The following is a 25165-nucleotide window of genomic DNA, read 5'->3' on the forward strand; positions in this document are numbered from 1 at the left end:
TAATTATTAAAGTGGTATTATGATGAGTGCTCCAACTTCGGAGTGGCTCATATTCTAGCCACTTAAAGTGATAATAATCTGTAGGTCTCAGATATTTTTTCTTCTTTCTCCCTATCAAGCCTACTTCTAATGTTGGGTTAAACATAGCACTAAAAAGTCATTAGCTTTGTTGATTGTAAATGCATGTGGTATTTTGTGAAAATATACAAAATGACCTGAGTAGACTCAAGTCGTGTTACTTTTTTTAAAGTATCATAGAAAATCATAAAAATTCTAAGTCTGAATACCAAGAAACAAAGGCAAAACTTTCTGATACCAATTGAATTGCTGAAAAGCCAGAAAGTTGAGAAAAGGTGAGAAGTAATCCAATAGTTAATTTGCTCTTCCTGCTCACTCAGGTAAACTGAAGGCATTTATATATGAAAGAAACAGAAATTAGTTATCAGGAAAATACTGTACACATCTATATTCAGAGTATACCTTTAGAATAAAATAGTTGGTTCCCTACAGTATAGTAGGCTCACATATTTATCCATGTGATAGTTTTACATGCAAAACCAAAATGAAAACAAATCTCTACAAATAATGCAAGTGACTAAAACACTGTATCCCCAGGGAAGCCTGCCCTTTGTAAATAATAATATACAATGCACAGAGTATCAAACAGTCTATTTTTTTAATCAACAGCCATTGTTTTCCCTAAAATAGTTTCCCCTCTTCTCAAAAGCAGTATGCCACTTTGTTTTAATATCCCTGCCCAGAGAATCTTGTAGTTTTGGTTTTAATTTTTAAAAAGTGTCAGTATGCTAAAACGATCTATAGAAATCTTATTAAAATTGATTGTGGCTCAAAATCATATTTTAAAAGGCAGTGAGGCAAGTGTAAGTGCATTTTACATTTCTCAACTAATGGATTTTACTAGAAAACAGTTGAGTTTCAAGCAGGAATAAAATGAAAGGAGACCTTGGAGATTTAACCACTGAGCAGATGCAGGAACACAGCTTTGGAAACAGAGCTGTCACTTCAGATTTTTTCCACTGAGTACATATGTCCTATGTGAGTCAGAAGCTAGAGTTGCTGCCATTATATTTTTGTAGTATCTCGACAATAAATGCTATGAGAACTCAACACAGAGTAACCTACCTATCAGGAACCTTTTTCTCCAGTGCTGTGGATCAAACCCAGGGCCTGGGGCAGGCTAGGTAAGGACTCTACCATTTTAGCCACACCCTTATGCCCTTAGGGGACTCGGGGCTCTTTTATTTTAATTTTTTAAAGATTTCATTCTTTCTTGATTTTTATCCTACCTTATTTTTTAGAAGACTAAAATTGATTGGTATTTGTATTAAAAGGTACTTGACTGTAGCACTGTTATATTTTTCTTTTATAAATTGCCAAACCAAATCAGAAATTCTTGACATCTATATTGCATTAAAGCAATTCTTGAAACTAATTTTTGGAAAGAATTTACTTTAGTTACTGTCTCTATATTGAAGTTGAACTTTCTATGTAGTGATGTACAATTGTTTCCTCCTAAACCTTGATGGGTTTATCACACATATATATATATATATATATATATATATACATATATATTTATATAATGAATTTGGACATGTTCTATGTAATAGAACAGTTTGTTTTCACCTAGACCTTACCTGAGTTCTGAAAATAGATATCTATGTATATATATATGTTATGTTATATACATATATTATATATATATTAAAGATTTCTAACATATAAAAAAACAAAATTTAAAAACAGTATGAAATATAGTAGGTTGATTTGTAATAATCATATGGATGCTTAATGTAGCATCAGATGCTTAACTAAGAATTATGTGATTTTTTAAAAATTAGCATAATAGTACAATATTCTTTACTAACATCTATTTACTTGTTAAATTGAAACACTGAAATACAGTGTTTATAATTTATGTTTTAATCAATATGTAAACTGTCTTTAGAATCATAATTTCTAGTTTTTCAGGCCAACTTCAAAAATTCTAAATTATATGCATATGTATATGTGCTAACCACATAAGATTATGCTATTAGTTTGTATGTAGATGTTTATATTACAAGATTTTTAGGTAAAAATCTTAAAAATAAAACTAATACTATGTAATAACCTAAATGATTCTGAATTATGTATGTTCAACTAACATAGTCTTTTTCTTATAGATAAAAAGAAGAATTTTGAAGGAAAACTAGGACTATTCCCCAGAATTCTCTAGCAGAACAGTAAGTATTTTGATTGCACAATAATTATAATAGGTTTTCTGTAAAACTGGAACCTACAATGTCTTTTACAGAAATGTTTACCATTCTATTTCCTAAGATTAGAAAGTAGCATAGTAAGCAAGTGAAGCCTTGTAAAACTCAATTTCAATTTACTAGAGTAGACTGAAAATCATTTATCCTATAATCCTCTTAGGTAAGGAGGCCAGGGCATCTTTGTAATGCATCTCTGCTGCTAGAAATGTTTATGTTGACTCCTTATCTTTGGTCTAGCATTATATCATTTTAAGTTCTAAGGAAAGAAAAAATGCAATGAGCAAAATTTAATCAGAACACCTCACTTTGTCAATGTGTGATATGAAGTTTTTTATCTGGGATAGAAATTTGCCCAGAGTATTAATATACATGATTTGTTTATAATCATTAAATTGCATTATTTTAAATGACAACAGGCTGCTGGTTTAAACGCTGTAGTTCACTCCCAGTTTCATTTTCTTCTAATCTCCCTATGCCTTAAATATATTTCCTTAATTGCACATGATTGAATACTGATATTAGTTTTTATCAGAATGATTTTTTAAGCAAAATTGAGTATCTCTAAATGTCATCCTCTGTGGTAGTACTGGTGAAGTTATAAAGATTCCCTTGATGCGAACAATTCAGAATTCTGAATGTGTGAATATCAAAAGTAATATAGTAAAGATGGAAGTGCAAACTCCATGCTGATAACCAGATTGTTTCATTCATAGCATTGTATTTAGTTTGAAATGAGTTTGAGAATGCAGCTTTCTGAGAGGCGAAGCAATAATAATAAAAGTAAGTAACTTAACAGAATGGAAAACCTATATCTTGGTCTATATAAGTGAGTGAAGTTCCATGGAAGAATAAAATTTCAATATAAAAAGAAATATATCAATATTTTTCTAGGTCATATATGTGTGTGTACATATACATGTGTGTATAAATTACATTTACATGACAAAGTTTCCTAGTCCCCAAAGTCTTTAATGAAAATAATCTTAATTTTGAATGCTAAAATATATGTGATCACCGTCATGACTATAAATGAAATTTACCTGACAGCTATCTGGTTTAATTTTGAAGTCTGAGAGTAGCTGATAAAGAAGGTTGTCTCCTTTCCTGTCTGAAGATTTCTCAGGTGCTCTTCATTTCTCACAAAGCAATCTTAATGTTTACTAATAATTATAGATTCCCACACATTTAAAACACTTTATATCAAGTTTATAAAATCAGACCAGATGCTGGTAGCTCACACCTATAATCTCAGTAACTTGCGAGGCTGAGATCTGAGGATCACATTTTGAAGCCAGTCTAGTAGGAAAAAAACAGACTCTTCTCTCCCATTAAGGAGCAAAGAGTCATAAATAGAGCTTAAGTGGTAGAGCACTAACCTTGAGTGAAAAAGCCACGAAAGCAGCCACAGCCCCGAATTCAAGCCCCAGTGAGAACATAGAGTCAACAAAACACAAACTTTGGAGCTTACATTTCTGGAGGGAAAATAAAAACATATACAACTACTCCTTGATCTTAAAAGAGTTCCAAAAATGTGAAAAGCTAGGCTGGGAAGGTGGCTCAGTGGTAGAGTGCTTGCCTCATATGCTTTAGGTTCAGGTTTGATTCCTTAGCACCACATAAGCAGAAAAAGCCGGAAGTGGCGCTGTGGCACAAGTGGTAGAGCACTAGCCTTGAGCTGAAGAGCTGAGGGACAGCGACCAGCCCCAGAGTTCAGGCCCCATGACCAGACCCTCCCCCCCAAAAAAAATGTGAAAAGCTGTATTGAGGTTACAGAGCTAGTTATGAACATGTTTATATAGCTCTTGGTACAAGAATGATATAATAATCAGATTTTATTCCATAGGTATTTCTAACACATAGAGTCTGGAGGTGGGAAAATATTACAAAAAATAAGAAATTTCTTTTTGACTAATTTTTTGGCACATGGTTTTAGTAGTCAAAGGAAGTTCACTAAGTCACATAAACATTTTCAACCCTTAAAAGAGTAGGCCCTCTTAGCCAGGCGCTGGTGGCTCATGCTTGGAATCCTAGCTACTCAGGAGGCTAAGATCTGAGGATTGTGTTTTGAAGCACGCAGAAGCATAATAATCCCCGTGAGACTCTCAAAAACCGGAAGTAGAACTGGTACTCAAAGGGTTAGGGTGCTAGCTTTGAGCAAAAGAATTCAGGGATATCTCCCAGGCTCTGACTTCGAGCCCCAGGACTAAACAAACAAACAAAAAACAAAACAACAAGACTAGGCCCTCTTACGTATTTGTTATAGGTATATAATTCAGTTATTAAACATAATTTCAATCCTGTGCATTACTCATTAGAATAGAGGTTGACATCAGGGATGTCTGTTTTAAGTTCTTTATACAACAGTCAGCATCTAATACACCCTTCATGATTTTTTAGCCTTCTTATAATTTCCACTTGAAAGGCTGTCAGTGTCTGTTTGTCTGATCTTATTTGAGCCTAACTTATTTGATTTACTGTTCAGGGGGTCTGAAACAAGTTCTTTGAACTTTCATAATTGTATTGAAGTGGAATTTAATGTGGCATACTTGAGAGGGATCCCAATTAAATAGGGAGATCTGTTCACTTGGGATAATCTTGGAGGGAATATCAAGTAGAAGAAAGTTTCCAAGAAAGAAGCTTTATTCTTGTGGTTTGAGGTCACTTTTCCTCTCACAAGTTTAAATGTCTGCTATTTAACAACTATATGCCAATTTACTACTAAATAACAATACCTTGCAAAACAAAATCCTCTACTCTAAGCTGCTGTCATTTCATTTATATTGACTTTATTAATTTATTTTCTTTAAGTATAAAGGGCATGTTCATTATAAAATGGGGGTTCAATTCAATGTGTCAATTTAAGAATAAAATGCATCTTGGTCAATGTGATCCCTTTTAAAATATAATTTTAAAATATAATTTAATCCTTTTAATTATTACAGAATATTGTGAAAAGAAATACTCTGGATAAAAATATAATTGTTAAGGAAGTGGCGCTGTGGCTCCAGTGGTAGAGCATTCGTGTTCAGCTTGAGAACTTAGGGACAGCACCCAAACCCAGAGTTCAAGCCCCACAACCAACAAAAAACCAAAATAATAACTGTTGAGAGATAAGTGTTGTACTATATGATTTTATGCCCAAAGCGTAATGCATACTGAGTACTCAGTCCATAGATGAGCTGGCTTGGCAGTAGAGTGACTTGTCTATATCTTCAGAAAACATACCTGTATTGCCCACACATGAGTAATGAATGGGTTCTTATCATCTGTACTTAAATTAAACATTTATAGATGAAAGGTTTTCTTAGCACAGGAAAGCCACACAGACTCCTATAATTTTGCTTTGCAACCCATCGCTGAAGAACAATTTGGTAATTAAAATGTTGCTGAAAAAAATCTTTAAAGCACATTGCAATTAGATTTCACACAAAGTTTTTGTGCTTTAGAAAGATAAGGAATGAAAGGCAAAAGGACCATTGAAATCACATTTTAAAATAATAATTTTCCTCTCAATGGCTGAATACTCAATGGTGTTTTCACAAACTTCATAGGTCTGCTCTCTATAGACTTTGATTATGGTGGATAATGATAATAACCAAGAAGGTATATTAAAAATCACTGAAATGCTCCGACATCCTTCTTGGGAACTATTTGTGTTATCCTAGATTCATTAGATCTTTTTAAAATATTACTGGGAATTGAAGTTCTCACTAAAAGCATGACTATGATTAACCTAGCTTTCCTGGGACAACAAACAAGAGTAGGAAGTTGCCATTTCAATGGGAAAGATTTTGATGGGAAGCAGATAACAAATAAAACATTTTGTGGTTCATTAGAGAATAAATACTGTATGAAAATGCCCCTCACAAGTTTAATTTATCCAGATCTTTCTTTATTAGAAGTCATAAGTCGCTGTAATCAAAATGTGTGTGTGTGTGTGTGTGTGTGTGTGTGTGTGTGTGTGTGTGTGTGTGTGTGTGTGTGTATTGTAATGGCAGCACAGAGCTGGAAGAAACATTAGTTCTCCTGTCTAATATTTTCATTTCCTAGAGATTACCCTCTCTAATATTCTCATTTATACAGGCCACATAGGTCAAGTCATTTACCCAAGCACTCGTGTGAAGTGAAGAAATGAGAAGTATTCTGGCTAATTAGGCCAGAATACTTCTATCTCCTGTATTGACTAAAAGTACTTATACCAAAAAAATAAAGCTCTCTGAGTGTTTATGGAAGCTCTTCTCCAAATTTAAACTTTTCCCAGTCAAAACTGTAATAGAATATCAGATGAATATTGAGTCTCTACATGATGAACAATTTATTTTGATAGAATTCCTTAGAATGATGTCTATAATAGAAAAAGAGAAATAAAAAGGGGGAGAGTAGATTGCCAGGGCCTCATGGCTCCTACCCGTAATTTTATCTACTGAGATCTATGGATAACTGTTTGTAGCCAGCCTGGAAAGAAAAATCTGTGAGATTCATATCTTCAATTTACCCCAAAGGCACAAGTGGAGGTATGGCTTGAGTAGTAGAGTATCAAACTTCAGGGGAAAATGTCAAGAGAGAGTAAGGCTCTGAGTACAAGCTCCATCCCAACACAATTTTTAAAGGGCAGGGGAGGGAAAGAGAAAGTAATTGGGATAGCTAGAAAAGTAGACTAAGAATCTAAATCATCAACTCCTCTCTCATAGGGAAAGGTCTGGAGCATGACGAAGAATGTCTTGTAGCTAAAGCACTACCAACCAGATAAAATCTACACATTACAATACATGCATGCATGTAGATTATCTACCATGAACAATAGCTAAGCACATTGTAATTATGACTCTGTTTGCTTAGCTGGATGACAGAAAACACCTTCCCAGACCACTCCCAAGCTTCTCTGAGATCAGATTCAGTACATAGATATCCTTGTGGTAGAATTTAATTACAAAGTTACTTTTTGCATTGGTACATTAAAGCATATGATTCTGTTGTGAAATAAACATTCTTCCATGAAAATTTAACTGTTTTAATAGCCTCATGTCATTTTGCAAGTGTGTTTCCCATGAAGCTGAAGTTGTCAGTTGATATCTGTTTTAGATGATTTCAGTCATTTAGGCAAAAATAATAAATGCCCTTGTGAATTTACAATGTATCCTTAATCCTGATCAGTGATTTTTATAATAAGCCTAAGAAAGTTCATCTATATTAAGAAGAGATTAAAGAAAGGGAATATTTATTGGTCTTCTGTTTGAGTTTCTCTCCTAGACATAGGATAATATTTTGTTTCATAACAAGAATTCTTCTTATATTGTGACAAGAACATGTTTTACAGATGATGAAAATGATGACTGAAAACTTTATAAAATTAGCCCAGTGACTAAGCTACTGTCTGAACTCTAGTCTTTTCCTCTTTTCAAATGATCTTAACAAAGACAATTATCTTCTTGTAGGAGAAGGTAACATTATTGTTCATAGTCACCATTTTAGCTAGTATTATTGTCTGAGTCACTCCTTTACAAATATTATAAGAATCCAATTATAATATTGTAATAGGATATCAACATTGAAACTACTCTTTATAATATTACCTTGTTATGTCTTATAGATTAGTGTGTCCCCACCTTAACTATAACCATACCCATTTCAGAAAAAAATAATTCATAGGACATTTTTTATTGTTCTTCTTTCCTTACTGGAAATTTTATTTCTTTTCTATTTTAAGATAAAAAAAAATCTCAAAGTGCTGGGGGTGTGGCTCAGAAAATAATCCCATTTAACACACGCTCCAATGAACATCAGAACAAGTTACATCTCTTGTTCTTGTGGTACTTTGAATTTCTCAGCTCTACTGTTGTTTTGTTTTGCATTTTCAAATAAATCTTGGCAAAGTCTATGCTTATGAATTGTACAAAATGTTTCAGCCTAAGGAAAAAATACCTCTAAGCAAATGCTCAAAATACATTGGCTTGTAATTCCTATAACCCCCAAAAGTAATATTATATGAATTTTTAGTAGTCTAAAATGTGTTGTAAGAACAAATTCTCCACAGTAGATTTCCAAATTCCTTAGATTCTCCATTTTATACCTGCAGGTAGCATGAACATGATTTACTATAGCATCTCTTGGGCAAGTTTTTCATTAGATAAGTAATAATCTGACTGGAGGGGTAAGCCTGGGATTTCCCTTCTTTTTAGAACCTTAAAATATAATTTTTCTAATTTTATGGAAGTTAATAATCCCAAATTATGTCACTGAAAATTTTTGTCATAGTATTCATAATACCATTTATTTGTTGAATACAGTGAATTTGTATTTGAATTGTGCCTCTTGATACAATTCTAGAAAATAGATTTGTGCAGTTATATAATTATGTATATGTCCAATTTCTCATTAGAATAATAATTGAAGGACTATCACGGTCTTCCGATATGAAATCACAAAGAAAAAAGCCAAACACATCAAGGAGATAACCAGGGAGGAGAGTAGAAAACAGCCAATCCTCAACTTAGGAAAGTGTTATATAACAAAATCCATTTTAAGATGTTTTCTTTCCATTTCATAAGATGGATATTTACCCAGGATGGTCACACAAACAAACCTGTGAAAACCCACAGTTTACACTGAGCTACAATATTTATAGCTTTGGGAATGGGGACTGTATATGTGTGAGAGAGCCTGGCAGAGAGCAAAATGTTTTTCTACTTTCTCTGACCTAGCTCTACATTTAAAGGCTAAGTAAAGCTGGCTTCTCTCCCTCCCTCCCTCCCTCCCTCTCTCTCTTCCTCTTCTCTCTCTCTCTCTCTCTCTCTCTCTCTCTCTCTCTCTCTCTCTCTCTCTCTCTCTCTCTCTCTCTCTCAATCTCTCTTTCTCTCTCTCTCTCTCTCTCTCTCTCTCTCTCTCTCTCTCTCTCTCTCTCTCTCTCTCTCTCCCCCCTTCCTCTCCTTTTCCCTACCCTCTCTTTTTCTCTTTCTCCTTTACTTTTCATCCTTATGTTGTTCTGATATTCTCAAGCTGCCTTTTCCTTAAAGTAGTTTTTTGGCTTCAAATTCCCCCACTCACTTTTAACCTTTATCAGAACACTTTAATACAGCTGTTAGGAAACAAATGCTAATTAAAAAAAACTGGATCAAAGGCCACACAGCATCCTGCATCATGCACCACACTATCCTTCTGGCACAGTTGTCTCCCTAAATAAACAAGTGGCTTTCTGTGGATCTCAGACAGTTTCAGGTTCTGAAGTGATAAACTTAGGTATTAGAGCAGACAGCGGGGGACAGGGAGGATGATTCTGGCCTCATAGGCAGCAGCACCAGGCTGCCCTTGTGGTGTTCTTAGTTCTTCCAATGTGATACTTAGCAGACTTTCATTTCTTTATTTTAATGTGGGTCCTGCAAAGCTGGTAGTATTTGCTGCTAATAATGGATAAGAGATGATCAGTGCTCCCTTTTCTATAATGTAAACAAGTCATATAAAGAATGCAGTTAATATTGCATATCTACATTTTAATTTCTTTGAATGCCCAAAATAGAATCATCTCTTTTATGAAATAAATATGTAAGCAAAAAAAGAAGTAGTCTTCTTTACCTTATCTTTATCACTTTTTGTACCTGAAAACTCTGATGAAGAAAATAACCTTCCATTTTTAATTTTCAATATCATTCTAACTCTGGATGCAAATACACAGTTAGTGTGGTTTGAATAAAAACCCATGACACAAGCCAGGTAAAAGTGATATGCTTCTTCTAAGCTGACACCAAGGATTAGGTGCCCTGGGAAGACACTGGCAGCCCAGGGCTCTACCCTAGCATGTATGGTCACAGTAGTGGGTGTTAGTGAGCACTTACTCCTTGCTTAGCACTTCTTGTGTCTTTCCATTCCTGTATAGTGGGTATGTATTTCCATGTTTTACAAATTGAGACAAATTCTGAGAGACAAGTTAATGGTCTCAAAACAACACAGCTTATAAATTTAAGGCCAGGTGTCTTCCCAGGTCGACATGATTTCCTGAGATTATCCTGAAATGATAATTGAATGAATTTGTCTTGGATGAAAAGGTAGGCTTTCTGAATGCGTGGATGATCATTTATGGAAGCTAGACCTGCTTAGCACAGGGTAGGGCATCAGCACTGGTTGAACCAAAGGAACAATACTTTAGTCCACATCTATCGTGGCAGTAGATTTATTCAGTTACCAGTTCTGATGTTTTCCTCACTTACATTAATGTATATCCCCAAACACTCCATTAAATTGCCTATATTTTTAGCTCATACAGATCTATAATTTGTTTTGGAGAGTTTTGACTGCTCTCCATTATAGGCAACATGAAATTTGCATTTTACACACTTTTGAGAAAAAATGGCAATAAATGTACTGCCATAGGATACAGCCCTCACTATTATCCATCTCCTACATCAGAATGCCATACCCATTAAACCATGACTCCCAGCCCTCATTTCTCCAGCCCCTGGGAACTGTTTTCTGCCTCTACAATTTATCTGACTCTAGATACCTCATACAATTGGAATTATACAGCACCTGTTTTGTTACTACCTTATTTCATCTAGTATAATGTCAAAGTTCATCCATGTGGTAGTAGGCATCAAAATACCCTTCTTCTTTAAGGCTGAATAGTATTCCAGTGTATGTTCATATCAATTTTTATTTATCTATTTCAATTGTTGTATTTATCTATTTCAATTATGACATTGTCTTAAATGGAATATTTTTACCAGTACTTTAGAAGATAAGGTATAAATATAAAATGTAATGAGCTCATCAGTTATGGGACTTCTCCGTTGTTTAGAGTGTAAATAGTAAAATTAACCATGGTAAACAAATTCAGTATAGGCAATCAACGAATGAAATTAATGGGTCTAAATTAATTTAGGGCTTCTAAGTAATAAAGATACATTTTAACTACTGAAACTAGAATTAGCCAGTCCTTACTTGATTAGCATTAATCAAGTATTAGCTAAGTATTTTTAGCTAAATGCTAGTTAAGTAGTTTTGGCTTTAATGTTATATATTTTAAAATCAGTATTTCCCTCAAAATGAATAATAATTTGTTTGAAGGGTAGAATCAAAACATATATGTAATTTTTCTCTTTTTAAAAATTTATTTTATTAAGTAGTTATACAAAAGGATTTCAATTCCAGGAGTCAGTTATAAATACAAACTGTCTTGCTCAATGACACTTCTTCCAATTTATAGCCTTCAAATTTTCTATTTGATTTCTAATTTATATGTCATAGAATATTAAAATCCTTTAAGAATTTCTGGCAGCTATTACACATTAGTAATGGGAATGTGTTCGTTTCCCCTCTTATTTCTTGGGAGGCATTTCTCATGCGTTTTCTAACAATTCATAGACAGCATTTAAATGAATACAGGACACATCTATCTATCTATACATATATATCTTCTAATATAAATGTTTATCCTTTAATTCTTACTCAGCAAAGTAACCACCATCAATAATTGTAAAAGGTTGAGTATAAATTTGCAGACTTTGGATTTGAGAACAGGACTTTTAGGCTCAAGGCTATTGCTTCGTCAACCATAACCCGCTTAGTGCCAGGCAAGGAAAAAAATGATAGACCAGTTTCCATCTTGGTATAATTAACATAATAATGAAATGGGTGGCTATTTAAAAATTAATTATAGGTCTATGTATGGTAGCATATATCTATAATTCCAGATATTCAGGAGGATGATAATTCAAGGCTAGCCCATAAAGAAAGCTGACAAGACCTCATCTCAGCTAAGAAGCCAGTCACCTCAGCTTCACAAGATTGTTAGATAGATTGCAGTTTGATACCAGCACCAGGCAAAAGTGTGAGACCCTGTTTAAAAGTGGCTATGGAACCAAGTGCTACTGGCTCAGAGCTGTAATCCTAACTACTCAGGATACTGAGATCTGAGGATCATGGTTCAAAGCCAGCCTGGGGAAGGGATGCCCATGAGACTTTAATCTTCTATTAACTACCAGAACATGGAAGTAGAACTGTGGGTCAAAGTGGTAGAGCTCTAGACTTAAGCAAAAGAGCTCAGAGACAGTCCCAGATCCTGAGTCCAAGCCCCATGACCAACAGAAAAAATGGCTATGGAAAAATGGTAAGGGGCATGACTCAAGTGGTAGAGTAGTACTTACCCAGCAAGAGTGAGGCCCTGAGTTCAAGCCCCAGTACTATCAAAATGCATGAGTAAACAAAAGTATAATGCAATGAAAGATAAATTTTAACATCTTGAAGTTAAAAAGTGTATACCTTAATACTGTCTAAAAACTTTGGGATAAAAAGTGTAAGGTCCATCCCTGGATGGCAAACAGACCTCGCCCAGTACCCGCATTACCTAGGCAACTGGGACACCTGGAAGAGGTCACAACTGCATCTTAATCTGATGTGGCCACACCTTTCTCCCACCTGATTCCTCTTCCCTTTACCTGGACACACCTTTCCCCACCCCCTACCCTATATAAGGCCTAACCTGGGGCCAGACGCTCTTTTTTTGCCAGCCTCGCATGTGGAGTGCCAACCTTGCCTGGTCCCAGCAGGTCTACTGAATAAACTTACCCCTTACCTGAATACCATGTGGGTGCTGCTGTTCTTACTCAGCTACCTCTTTTTAAAAACCTAACAAAAAGGGCTTTTCATCTTGACCTTCTGTGACTTATATCCTTGAGGATTCTCCCTTTCAAGTGGAAAAGAGCTTAGTTACCTATAGTTGGGCATAGTTAAATATAGTTAATCTATGGGTTGAAGCTGAAAGCAGCTCATAAAAGTTGCATTGTTTTTTTTACCGCTAGTGGCAAACGTTTGTTTGATATCCATGTGCTTAATTTCTTTCAGTTTAATTTCTGTTGAGTATTTAGTCATAAAATAGTATTATTTCTAGTGGGAGGAGATGAGTTTAGAAGAAACAATTGTTTTGTTAGTTTCCCTAGGGTTTTGTTTTGTTTTTTTTTTGCATGGTCCTGTCACTCGATCTAAGAGGCTTGTGTTAATGCTCAGATTTCTTGTTCATGACTAATACTCTACCACTTGAGTTATGTCTCCAGCCCAGTGTTTTGCTGGGTAATTGGAAATGAGGATGTCTTAGACTTTCTTCCAAGGCTGGCTTTGAACCGTTATCTACTAGAACTCAGTCTTCTAAATAGCTAAGATGACAGGTAAGGACCCAGGTGCTTTTCCTACTTTTTACATTATAGAAATGATTCAAGATGGAAGTATATGTCTTCTGTCTTTTCCCAAATCATCACATCTCAAGGAAGGCTCTCAATCACACAATGCAAAATAACTGAATTTTCTTCTTATTTTCTGACTTGTCAAGTGAGGCCTGAAATCCTGCTTCCCAGCTTTAGGTTGCTTTGAGTTACTCTAGTGAGGAAATTTCACAGTACTGTCATGCTTTGGGTTAAAACAGTATTTGTATTCTGCTTGAGGAAGATAATTCTGATAGTGTTCTATTGATTCAGGCATTTTCTGACAGTAGCTGCCTACCAGGTTTGCCTTCATTGACTTTTCAATGTTCTGTTACAAATAACTTGCATGTACAATTTGATATTGGAGAGCAGACAAAGTACCCCACTGCGCATGAAGTTGGAACGGCCCGGAGCCATGGGGTGGAGAAAGCTTATTGTCATGCTGAAAATCACCCACTTGTCCTTGCTGTTGTCATAAAAGAGTTGTGTTTTCTTTGTGATTCTTTTTCCTTCTTCTTGTGCTATTCTCAGGGTTGTTCCGATGTACTTCTGACTCTTTAAAGGTTTAAACTTCATTCATAGAAATCCCTCATGCTGACAGAACTTGGAAATACAGCCATAAATGTTTTCTTCTTTTCTTTTGAACACCTGGAATTTAAGATAGCTTGAATTACAAGTGTTTGTTTTCTAAGGCCAATTCAAAAGAGATTGTTTATGAGATTTTTCTAAAGTTCTGGATTGTTAGTGATGTCTGTTATAATCATAACAAAAAAATAGCTACCATTTATTAAGCGTCTCAGTTTTCCAAGATCAGTTTTCACAAATTTCACATGTTTATGTTATTCTGGTAATTCTAGAAGTAGGTATCATGTCTTTGTTATACAGAAGTGGAGGAAATCAAGACTTAGAATCCAAGAGGCTTGCTCAAGGTCAGAGTAATCACTACTTTTTTGGAATTATCTGAAACAATAATGTTGTGAAGTTGGCACTCTACCTCACAAGACTAGTATTTATAATTTACATTTCATCTTGATTTTTTTTGTGTGAGAACATCTTGAGGATCTAAATTCAGAAATGACTTATAAACTTCCTTATGCTGAAATATGACCCTTTGATTTGTTATCCTCCTATGTGATAATGACTTCCCAACAACAATTACAAGTGGATGTTTGTACCTTCTCCAGGCAGAAAGCAACTGGAGATTACCTAATTCTAACCTTGAAGAGATGATTGATTAAGGGTAAAACACAAACAGTATAATTCCTTAGAAAGGCTAAATTGTAATTCAACAAAATAAACACCAGGAAATGGCTACTTGAAAGAGGTGAGGTGGGTTCAAGGGGAGAGGGGCTGATGAATGAAGAAATGAGGGACAATGCAGTCAAGAACTAAATGTATATCCTACAAAGTTAAGAAAAGTGAGAAGAAGGATGGATTGGGAAGGATATTGGAGGGGTGATATTAATCAATAGACATTTTATTCGTAAACTACTTTGTAACTACTTTGTTGAATGAAAACTCCCAAAGGTAACAAAAATTGTGCTTATTCAGAAAATAGTTTGAAGGAGAGGTAGTTCAGTGGGAATGAAGAAAAAAATTTAAAACAAGATTGAACATTGAGTATTAGATCTTTCTTTTTACTGTTGTTGAAATTAATTTTTTTCTTTGTACTACAAAAATTTTACTTCTACATTATTGAGATGAGACATTTGAAAATTTTAGACTGAACTCATATGTATTATTTGATTTTGCAACAGAGAGGATTTTATCCTCTAACCTATACAATTTTTACACTGACATATTCCTAAGTAAACTAAACTCATCATAAATATAGGTATGTTGGGATATGGGGTGGTCTTTTTGGTCTCTGGTGGCTGATTAGGATAATTTTATATTCCTACAAAGAATGTTCCATGTAAGAACTACCATCTTCTATTACACACTTTTTACTTTTCATCCCCCTACAAACTGACCCTATACCCTTAGCTTCCCTCTGATGTTTTGCACTGAACTTCACCCTCTTCAGTCTTAGCAAAGTCACTGATTTCTCTGTCACTCTTGGGGCTTCCACTGATTACATGAATACCATAGATTGACTCTCATACATCTCATGAGAAACTGGGGGTAAGCATGCACAAGAGAGGGAACTTACTTGTTCTGTTTCTTCCTGACTTCATTTTAGGGGCAGAGAGCATTGCAAATATAGTTGATATTCTCATTTTCTTTCTCTGTCTTTACTATGTAAATATCTTAGGAATACCAGTCAGCAACAATCACTGTAGAAAATAAGCTAAATAGAAATAGAAAAATATCTTAAGAAAATAAAATATCAATGATGATTTGTGACATTTATTATTGCAGCTTGAAATCAATCATAATCACTTCCAAGTTTCTACCCACTAACCTGACCAACATATGTCCCAACTCTGGTGAAATCTACAGAGCAGTGAAAACAGTACAAGGAAAAAAGAACATTTATTAGTTATTGTGTATTTATGAGCATAAAAGGTGCCATGTAATTCATTTGAATTTTTATTCTCATTTCTTTATGGTTTAATTGGTAATGAGCAGAAAATTGAAAAGGATATAAACTATAAAATAAAAGGATAGAGGTGGAAGGCACCAAGTACACTAGATAAAGAATGATAAAAACTACAAAAGAACAAAATTATTATTACAAGTATAGACAGATATTTCACCTTAATGAACTGGATTGTGGAAAGATAACACTCATGTCCGTAATAAACCAGACTCTACCACGCTCATTCACTTACATAAATACACAGGCCCCATTTTTGCACATTGACTCAAAAACACACAACGAGGTTGTGTCCCAATTCAACTACCTGAGAATACCTTTTACCAGAAAGAAGTTAATCACACAGGACAGTAATATATCTCAGTATAAGCCTCCTTTGATCCTCAGAGTCCTTGGGGGAGGGGGGGGGTTCATAGCTGCCTGAACTAGATGTACAATCAGACCTGCAAAGCTCAATTGTTTCTGCAAAACTGCAGCTTTGTAAGCCACCTATGCAACATCATTCCAGAAAAATTTCAATCTCTGTGACCTAGCCTTACTCATCACATCTCTGGATTCCCAGGTCAAACCCAGGGACCTGAGGCCATCATCGCCTGAGCAGAAACAGTGAAGTCAATGCCCAGCAACCCTGAACAATATTGTATTTCCTTATAGTAAATACTGACAATTATACTTTCTCAAATATGAAACTATAAAATGGTAATTAGATAATCATTTCATAATGAGAAATATGTGAAATAGTTTTTGTTCCACATGTAATTCAATTTCTGTCTCATTAAAGATGCTCCAAAAAAATAGAAATGGGGAAAAATGAGGCAGGCTTTTGTACATTTGTTAGAATGATTTCCAATTGCTGTTGGTCTAATTGATTTCTTTTACATAGTCCATTTCCTGAGATCTTCAGTGTCATTTTCCAAAATGATCACTTTTTTAGTATTCCAGTATGATGGATTAACTACATTAATATGACTCTGGAAACTAAGTGAAACCTAACTTTCAGCGATATAAATGCACATTACTGACAGCTAGTTATCACATGAGCCTGCCAGCCTAGCTATATGGGAGAGTGAGGTTAGGGGGATTGAAATTCTAGATCAGCCCAGGCAGGAAAAAACAAAAAACAGTAAGATTCCATCTCAGCAGAAGAAGCTGAGCATGGTGGCACACATCTTTCATACCAGTTACAATGGAAGTCTTAAATAGGTGGATTGCAGTACAGGAACATGGCCAGGTAGAAATGACACTATCTAAAAAAAATAACCAGCACAAAAGGGCTGGACTAGTGACTTGGTTGTAGACCTGCCAAACAATCATGAGGTCCTGAATTCAAACCCCAGTACTCCCAAAAGAGTTTTTAAAAAAGAAAGAACTCCATATTACTTGAGTGTTACATGTCCATTGTTCAATGCAATATGTGGAGTACAATGTACCTTAGATCATTTATGCAAATACTGGCTAGATATTCCCTCTTTGACAAACCAGATGGCTTGTTCCACTTTGAGCCTTGCCTCAAACTAGTGAAACTAGGCACACTTTTTCAAAATGGGGTATTATTTTAACATTTCTTGAAATTTTAAGGAGAACTTACTGATGTTGGCTAACGATAGTTTTGCATTATCCAAACCATCTATCACTAACACCTCTTCATGATTCAGTCACAAGGGAGTAGTTTACTTCATAATCTGCTTTCTGTGTTTTGCAGAAATAGAGGTGTGGGACTGTGTAATCAAAATTAAACTTTCACTTCAGTACCAGTTAAATACCTACAACATTAGAAATTACAATTTGATATACAGACATATGAAGAGTCTTTTCTGAGTTTTTAAAACTACATTTAAAATGATTTGCTTGGAACCCCTTAGAGATATTTCCTTACAAATCTAAGATCATATGAACACCTCAGGTATCCAAACTGTTTTATATGAACTTAGAAACAAACTAATAAGACATGATCATGGCAAGCAAGGACAAGGAGAACTTTGTAATGCCTGGGATTTATATCTCAAAAGAGTATGTAATTATCAAGCATACTGTAGACTAACTGGGATGAGGTTAATGCAACTCCCCTGTAGAGAAGCTAATATAGCACATGTAAAGAGATCTTGTAATACAGAATTGTAGATGTTACCAGGTTTAGGAAAAAAAAAGAATCACCAATATACTTTGATGCTTAGTGTAGAAAGGAAAGAAAAGAAGTGAGGGTTAGATACCAGGTACTGGACTTTAAATTTCACTGAAGTTTCTCCAGTTTTTATCCTAGCATGCACCCCTTCACCCTGACCCCCAATAGCTGGAGATGAAGAATACACAGACCAGATGGAATGTGATATTGAACATGTACTTCCATGTCAAACATAGTCATTCTGGGGTAAGATCGATCCTACACACTCATTTCCATAAGTACTCAGCCATGCAATAAGCCTGAAAGATCTCAGGAGACATTCTCAGGGCTTCTGCCATGTTCAGATTCCAGTTTGACTAATTTGGATTATAGTTGCAAAAAAATTCCCGACCAGCAATGACCTTTGGTTATTTTATGAAACCCAAATATACTTGTCAAACCTAACCATGAAAAAGAGTGCAATGAAGTAACTTTGACCTTGGTTTTAGGTCAAATGGAATGAAGTCTCTGAAGGGCTGGGCAGCTCTATTTTCTACTTTGAATTTTGGAGAGCCCAATTAGTAAATCAAACTTTAAAAAGCTGTCTTAAAATAATCAATTAGGTCATAATTACTCAGAAGCATATTTTATCCTATGGTGTAATCTAGTATCTGGTCTGCATAAGTAAAAAGAGTATCAATCTCATTATTAAAGAATTAATTATAATTGGGCCTGATCCTTTGGTGATGGAAGTTGAACAAAAATACTCTTGGGATAAACTGTTCACATATGCAAAGTGGATAATTTCTGTTAGATCTCAAGAGTGCTAGTTGTACTCATGAATTATTTTCTGCCGGTGACATTTTTTTTAACTCTCCATTCAATACCCCATTGATAAATGTCTCCTAGGACAATAGGGACATCTGTTAGAATATGTCCCTCATGTATAGACAACTGATTTTCCTCCTACTTTATCCTAAACATCTGTACTAATCAGTACATTGGTATACTAAAACAATTAACTTTATTGAATACCAATGCTTCTCTATTAAAGAATTGCATACCCATCATTGCAGTTAGTCTAATAATATTTATGATAATTATATAAACTTTTGAGGTATTTATCATTTCTCAGGTTGAAAAATAATGGGTCCGAGACATGGAATGATTCTTAAGTATTAACTTCATTAATGTTATTTTCATTAATATCCAATAATTAAAAATATTTTCTGACTAATAACCAAAACTGTCTAAATATGGAAACTGCTTTGTGTATGTGGTTGTGCATGGCATATTTTAAGGCTCTTAGAGTTTGTGGAGATTAATTTCTCCCCAGTCTTCCTTTTGTGGACACTTGGAAGACTGCCAAGGGGGGAAATATGTCGTTTCTTTAACTTCTACTTGTTTCTTCCTCATGGTCTTTTATGATGTAGCAAATCAAATTTTAAGCTCAACTTATAAGTATTAACAACATCTGAGAATTTGATAGCTTGTCATTGTCATTCATATCAAAGAGAAGAAATAAATATTGGCCATTTCAATACCTTTCCTGTAAGTTTAGTACAAAGACAATAGTAAAGCCAAAGCTGTAGATTTCAATAAATGAGAGGCAGTTAATAATCATTTTGTGGTAAGTTGTTGTAGTGAATTAATGGAGTTTTTTAAAAAGAAAGAGTAGAGGTGACAGATGTTCATCTATACCAGGCATTGAGAAATGGAAAACCAAGAAACTGGTAACATTTCTGTTAAGGGCTTTGTAACAGTATAAAATACAATGCACAAAAAAATCTTAGAGCAATTAAATAGACAAATTAACATCTTTTATGCACAATTTCTTCAACTTTGTTAGGTTTCAAAATATATTGCATATACATAATAAAACAAGAACATAAGGATGATTTAAGGGCTGGGAAGGTGGCTCAGTGATAGAGTGCTTGCCTTGCATGCATGAGGCCCTGGGTTCAATTCCTCAGCACCACGTAAACAGAAAAAGCCAGAAGTGGCACTGTGACTCAAGTGATAGAGCACTAACTTTGAGCTGAATAGCTGAGGGACAACACCCAGGCCCAGAGTTCAGGCCCCACGATTAACACCGCCCCCCCCCCCAAAAAAATGGATGACTTAAGCTGTTAGAGCAGTATTTGCTCATAATTTATCTTCCCCTATATTCTCTTTGCATTTGTTTACATACATTCCTCTTTTACACAAGTGTTCGAAGTTGATATGCTAACTGATTTGTTCCTTTGTAATTCTTTATTTATGGATAGTATGATACTAATGCTTATACAATTTAATGTGAAAAGGAACAAAAAGTTAGCTGCCAAATAAAATAATAGCTACTAAATACTACTGAACTATGCAACAGTATATCTGTTGATGAGTATATGACACATATAAATTGCATATACTGTCAGCTGTTAGCTCTTTTCTAGAACTCAATGTTCACAAATATTAGTATTGCTCTATTTTATTGGAAGTACTTTCTTTAGATGAAAGAATAATTTTTACTTTTATTTCCATCTCTATAATGCATGCTCTACTTTTGTGGAATACAAAATGAAAATATTCAGTAGAATTGAATTAAATATCTTGTCCGACAGCTTGAGTAAATAATAAATGAGGAAAATACAATAAAAAAGATGTTTAAATATAAACTTGAACATCATGCTTGGCAGATTATAAGAACCTGCCAGGTTTCAAAAGCCTTCCATTTTCATACTCTTAAATTTTTCAAAACCTACTTAAGATGTCATAGATAAACAATAGTATTTCTTTTATAAAAAAAAGCATCCTTTGAAGATTGTTCATCACTGCTTTTTGCTTGGACCCACCAGTATCCACTGCTTCTTGATGGACTCACCAGTATCCACACAGGGTGAAATACCAACTGACCAGGTCACTTAGTCCTGTCAGAAATGTAGCTACACATCAGTGCACAAATAGCATTTATCAAATCTTTTAATGTTTTCATGTTTAGAGCTCAAAAAATTCTAAGAACATTCCTGAGAGATCATTTGTTCTTCTTTACAATTTATAGTGTGAAATTTAAGATGAACTAAGTTACCCAAGGACAGAGAAAATCAGATTCCATTGGATTCCATCAGATTCCATTAGATTCCAGGCCCAGTTTTCTTCGTCCAGTTAATTATTGGCTTTGAAATCACTCGTTTTGTAACCTCTAAGGATATTTTTGTTTTCTTTCAGAAATGTAAAATTGTTACTGTGAATGTTTTTGTGGCTATATCTGAATTTGAGATGGCCCTTCTATTTTAAATTCCTACTCACATCACTGACAGGTTTTTTTTTTTCAAGATTTCTTTATTTTTCAAGTTGTATTTCATTCTAGACAATTCAACTAGAAGAATGTATTTAAACGTACACAGTCATGTTTAAATACCCAAAATTTGACATATATAACAGCTGCTGGTGGTAGGAAAAAAACTTGAATATCTGCATACTAAAGATAAACATCTCAAACCACAAAAATCTAAATATTATAAATGATATGAGCTTTGTCCTTAACAATCTCACAAAGAGAGAAGACAGATGGAGAGAATCTCCAAATGTAATGAAATTTATGTTAAGTAAGCAAAAGGAAAAAAACTTCCCTTCTTATAAAATGGCCCCTAACAACTGTCTAGGGAAGGGTCTAGATCTGTCCTCTTTCCCTTCTGGTAGCCTCAAGCATTCTTTATCTATAGGAGTCTGAATGTATCTTCTGTCTTATTTGCTACCTTCTTGGCATGGTGGTCTTCATCTGTATTTGTGTTTCTACTCTTAGAAGGACAGGAGATAGATAGATAGATAGATAGATAGATAGATAGATAGATAGATAGATAGATAGATAGATAGATAGTATATCTTTATATAATATATATACATTATATATTTTTAAATTTTTAAATCAATTTTATATATTACAAATTATATGTCATATAATATATATGAATTTTATAGATGTATTTATATTTATATAGCTACATATGTTCTATCTATATTGCTCTCTATATGTTTATAGTGTGTGTATAAAGATCACTGAAGATTTTTCTAGGAAAATGGTGGGTTTCTTGGGAAGCAGAAAGGCATCAGGAAGTTAAAGCAAGGGCAGACAGGAAATGACAAATTTTTGTTTGCTTTTGCAGAATGTTTTGTCATCCAGAAATAATTATTTTGAGCACTAATCAAAACATGACCTTTAGCTCTATTTGTCTGTTTACCTGTATTTGTCCATCTTCCGCACCCCCGTGCTTTCTGTCTCTCTTTCTCTCTTTGCATATGATATTATACATATTCATGTACAGCCTACGTATAGACTAAACAGAAAGTAATGTCTACTGCAGGAAAAAAAATAATGAGCAGCTTAATTAATCTGGTCCTTATTTACTCTCATGTTGTCAATTTTGATCACTTGCTTATTTAACTAAAATGTTCTGCTTTCATTCCAGTCATTAACTCCCATCTATAAATAATAATGTATTCACATTCCATAAGTATGCTAGAGGTTCACACATTTTGTATTTTGCAGCAGAGCCCAAGACACAGGGAATATTCTTATTTAATGAAACCTCTCATTAAATCCTGTGGATTTACTAGCAAGTGCTTCCCCTTCAACATAACATCACATATCAGGACTCAAATGCCCAAATTTGTTAATCTCATGCTTTGTTTGGAAAAAAGCCCTCCGTTTAATATTCTGTCACACTGGATAGTACCTGGTTCCCGAGCCCTCTCTCTACACAGCTGTGGTGTGCATTGCCCAAACATGTGCATTTAACACTGCCCTCAATTTTAAACCAAGGATTTGGATAGCTCCAGACTCAAGTGGTACTTGTACACCATTTTTGTTTAGCTTATGCCATTACATACCTTTGACTTAGTGGCTGCCTTATATAATTACTAGGTTTTATGAGTCTGAAACTCTACTTTTCCCTTCTTATTAACTGTTTTAAAACCTCATTGGCACTCTGATCCTTTGGTCTGGTTGCTGAGGTAATTTTTTCTGATGAAAGTGTTTTCTGGATATAATTTCATGGCATGAATTATTCTTCATCCCTCAGTTATGCTCATTCATGAACTGTGACATCTTAGGATAGATTCTCACTCTTTCTAACCTCCTACCAGATTGCTGCCCAGCTATTGGCATGCTTCTTGACATGGGACTTGTTTTGATTGATACACAAAACTTTCTGTGAGCATCAATAAATGTGTTTGTTCTTGGAATCCCCTCAAGCCCAATTCAGAATGTGATTCCGGATCCTTCTGCCTTGTCTGCTCTCATTGCATTTGATAAGGCCAGGACATTTAGAATTAAGTAAGCTTTGCTTTTATTGCCAATTGTGAAAATTGTGGAGTATTGATTCTTCTTTTCCAAGCAGTGAAAATGAAACAAAACTTATTATATACTTCCCTCTATAGTTCTCAAGCATATATCTCATTATAAATACTCTGCATATCAACGATCTCCAATTAAATTTGCCATGTATATCTTGTCTTATACTTCTGACTTTGGCATTAGATAAAAAAACTTTATAGTTGCAGAAACTAGAAAATCATATCTTCTGTTTTTTCATACTCTTGCAATAGTAATAAACCAGGTTTTGCTCAGTTCATCTCTTCTCTTGCTTCCTGACTATAATCATCAAGGCTTTTTACTTTCATAAAGAGTTTCTCTTTTTGGTCTTTAGACTACTCTCTACTTTTGTTATATCTCTTTTGAGTTTCCCCTTATGCTCGCCAGCACTTCTTTTTTGTATATATTATTTCAAGCAAGCTTTCTGTCTAGCCCTGGCAGACATGAAGCTTTATCTGCCCAGCAAGTGTCTTCTCCAAATCCTGATATATTGATGCCAAAAAAAATCCCTCTTTTTTCTATTGAAAGTAAATAGAGCCATGTTTGACTAGATCTCAAGCTAAAGCACAAAATTTTCCCTTTTACTCTGGGAAAGTACTTCTGATGTTTTCACATTGATGTTGTAGATCTAACATTTTGACTACCCATTATATGACTTTAATTCTAAAGCTTAGTTTCCTCCTTGGCATAATGAGGATATTGGCTACTTGATCTCCAAGGTCAGCTACACTTCTTCAGTCAGTAATGCAAGTCTATTTCACAGGTAGCATGTCTGAAAATCTGAAGTCGGTAACATGAGATATAAACAAATGAAAAGGTTGGTGAATATGATGTTTGCCCTATCAGAATTTTACCTCTGTAGTCACATAAAAATTTTTTAAAAACATGAGAAGAGGAAACTATGAAAACTACAAGATAATGTATTTTAACAACACATTATGTCAATTTTGTAGAAAAGATGAATTTCCTCATTATAGGAACATTCATGGATGAAAGTCCCTATTTTTGGGAAAAAAACCATTAACCAGAGCAAATACATTCATTTCAGATGTTTAAGTAGTTGTACAAAGGAGTTCTCATTGAGTAAATCAGTTTATGACGACAATATATAGTGATCAGTGTCACCCCTTTCCACATTCTCACTCATCCTTTCCCTCCCTTACTCACTCTTCCTTCACTGTCCTTAATTTTGTAGGATATACTTTGGATACTTGACTGCATTCTTCCTCTCTTCTCCTCTTAAATCCTCTACTTCTTCCCCTTGACCCCACCCTACCCTTTTTGATGTTTGCCTTTTTAGGAATTCCAGTTTGTGATCCCCATGTTTTATGGTATAAGAACCTTCAGGAACAAAGACCCAAAGAAAGAGGAAATCTGTGTGGTTTTGTATGACAAGTTTAATGAGGATGTAGATAATTCTAGAAAAGTATTATTGGACAAAGTGAATGTGATCCAATGATAATAAATGGTGGGGAAAATTAGCAAGGTCAGCTTCCTCAGAACATCCTCTGGGTCCTGGTGACCTAAAGTGACAGCTTGTCCCTTCCCTCTGGATATACAGAGGACTCCTCTGAAATGAGGAAGAGGAAAGAGATGACCTTCTTCCTCTGAAATAAGGAAAGAAGAGGAAAAGATGAGAAGACGGTGTATCTTCTTCCATTTCCTCCAATACTCTTGTCCCATATTTTAGAGTAGCATTGTCCTGAGCAC

General features: G+C 34.7%; 1 protein-coding gene across 1 annotated transcript in view; it reads left to right on the top strand.

Annotated features, from left to right (window-relative positions):
• Window positions 1-2183: 2183 nt before the first annotated feature.
• Window positions 2184-25165, top strand: part of LOC138813399 (synaptotagmin-1) — a 337314-nt gene continuing 314332 nt past the window's right edge. Inside the window, exon 1 of the mRNA XM_070001793.1 lies at window positions 2184-2246. The gene's annotated coding sequence lies outside the window, so the exon portion shown is untranslated. The remainder of the gene's footprint in view (window positions 2247-25165) is intronic.

The sequence above is a fragment of the Dipodomys merriami genome, unplaced genomic scaffold (genome assembly GCF_024711535.1).
Source record: "Dipodomys merriami isolate MVZ:Mamm:240054 unplaced genomic scaffold, mDipMer1.0.p SCAF_598, whole genome shotgun sequence".
In the NCBI taxonomy this organism is placed as follows: Eukaryota; Metazoa; Chordata; class Mammalia; order Rodentia; family Heteromyidae; genus Dipodomys; species Dipodomys merriami.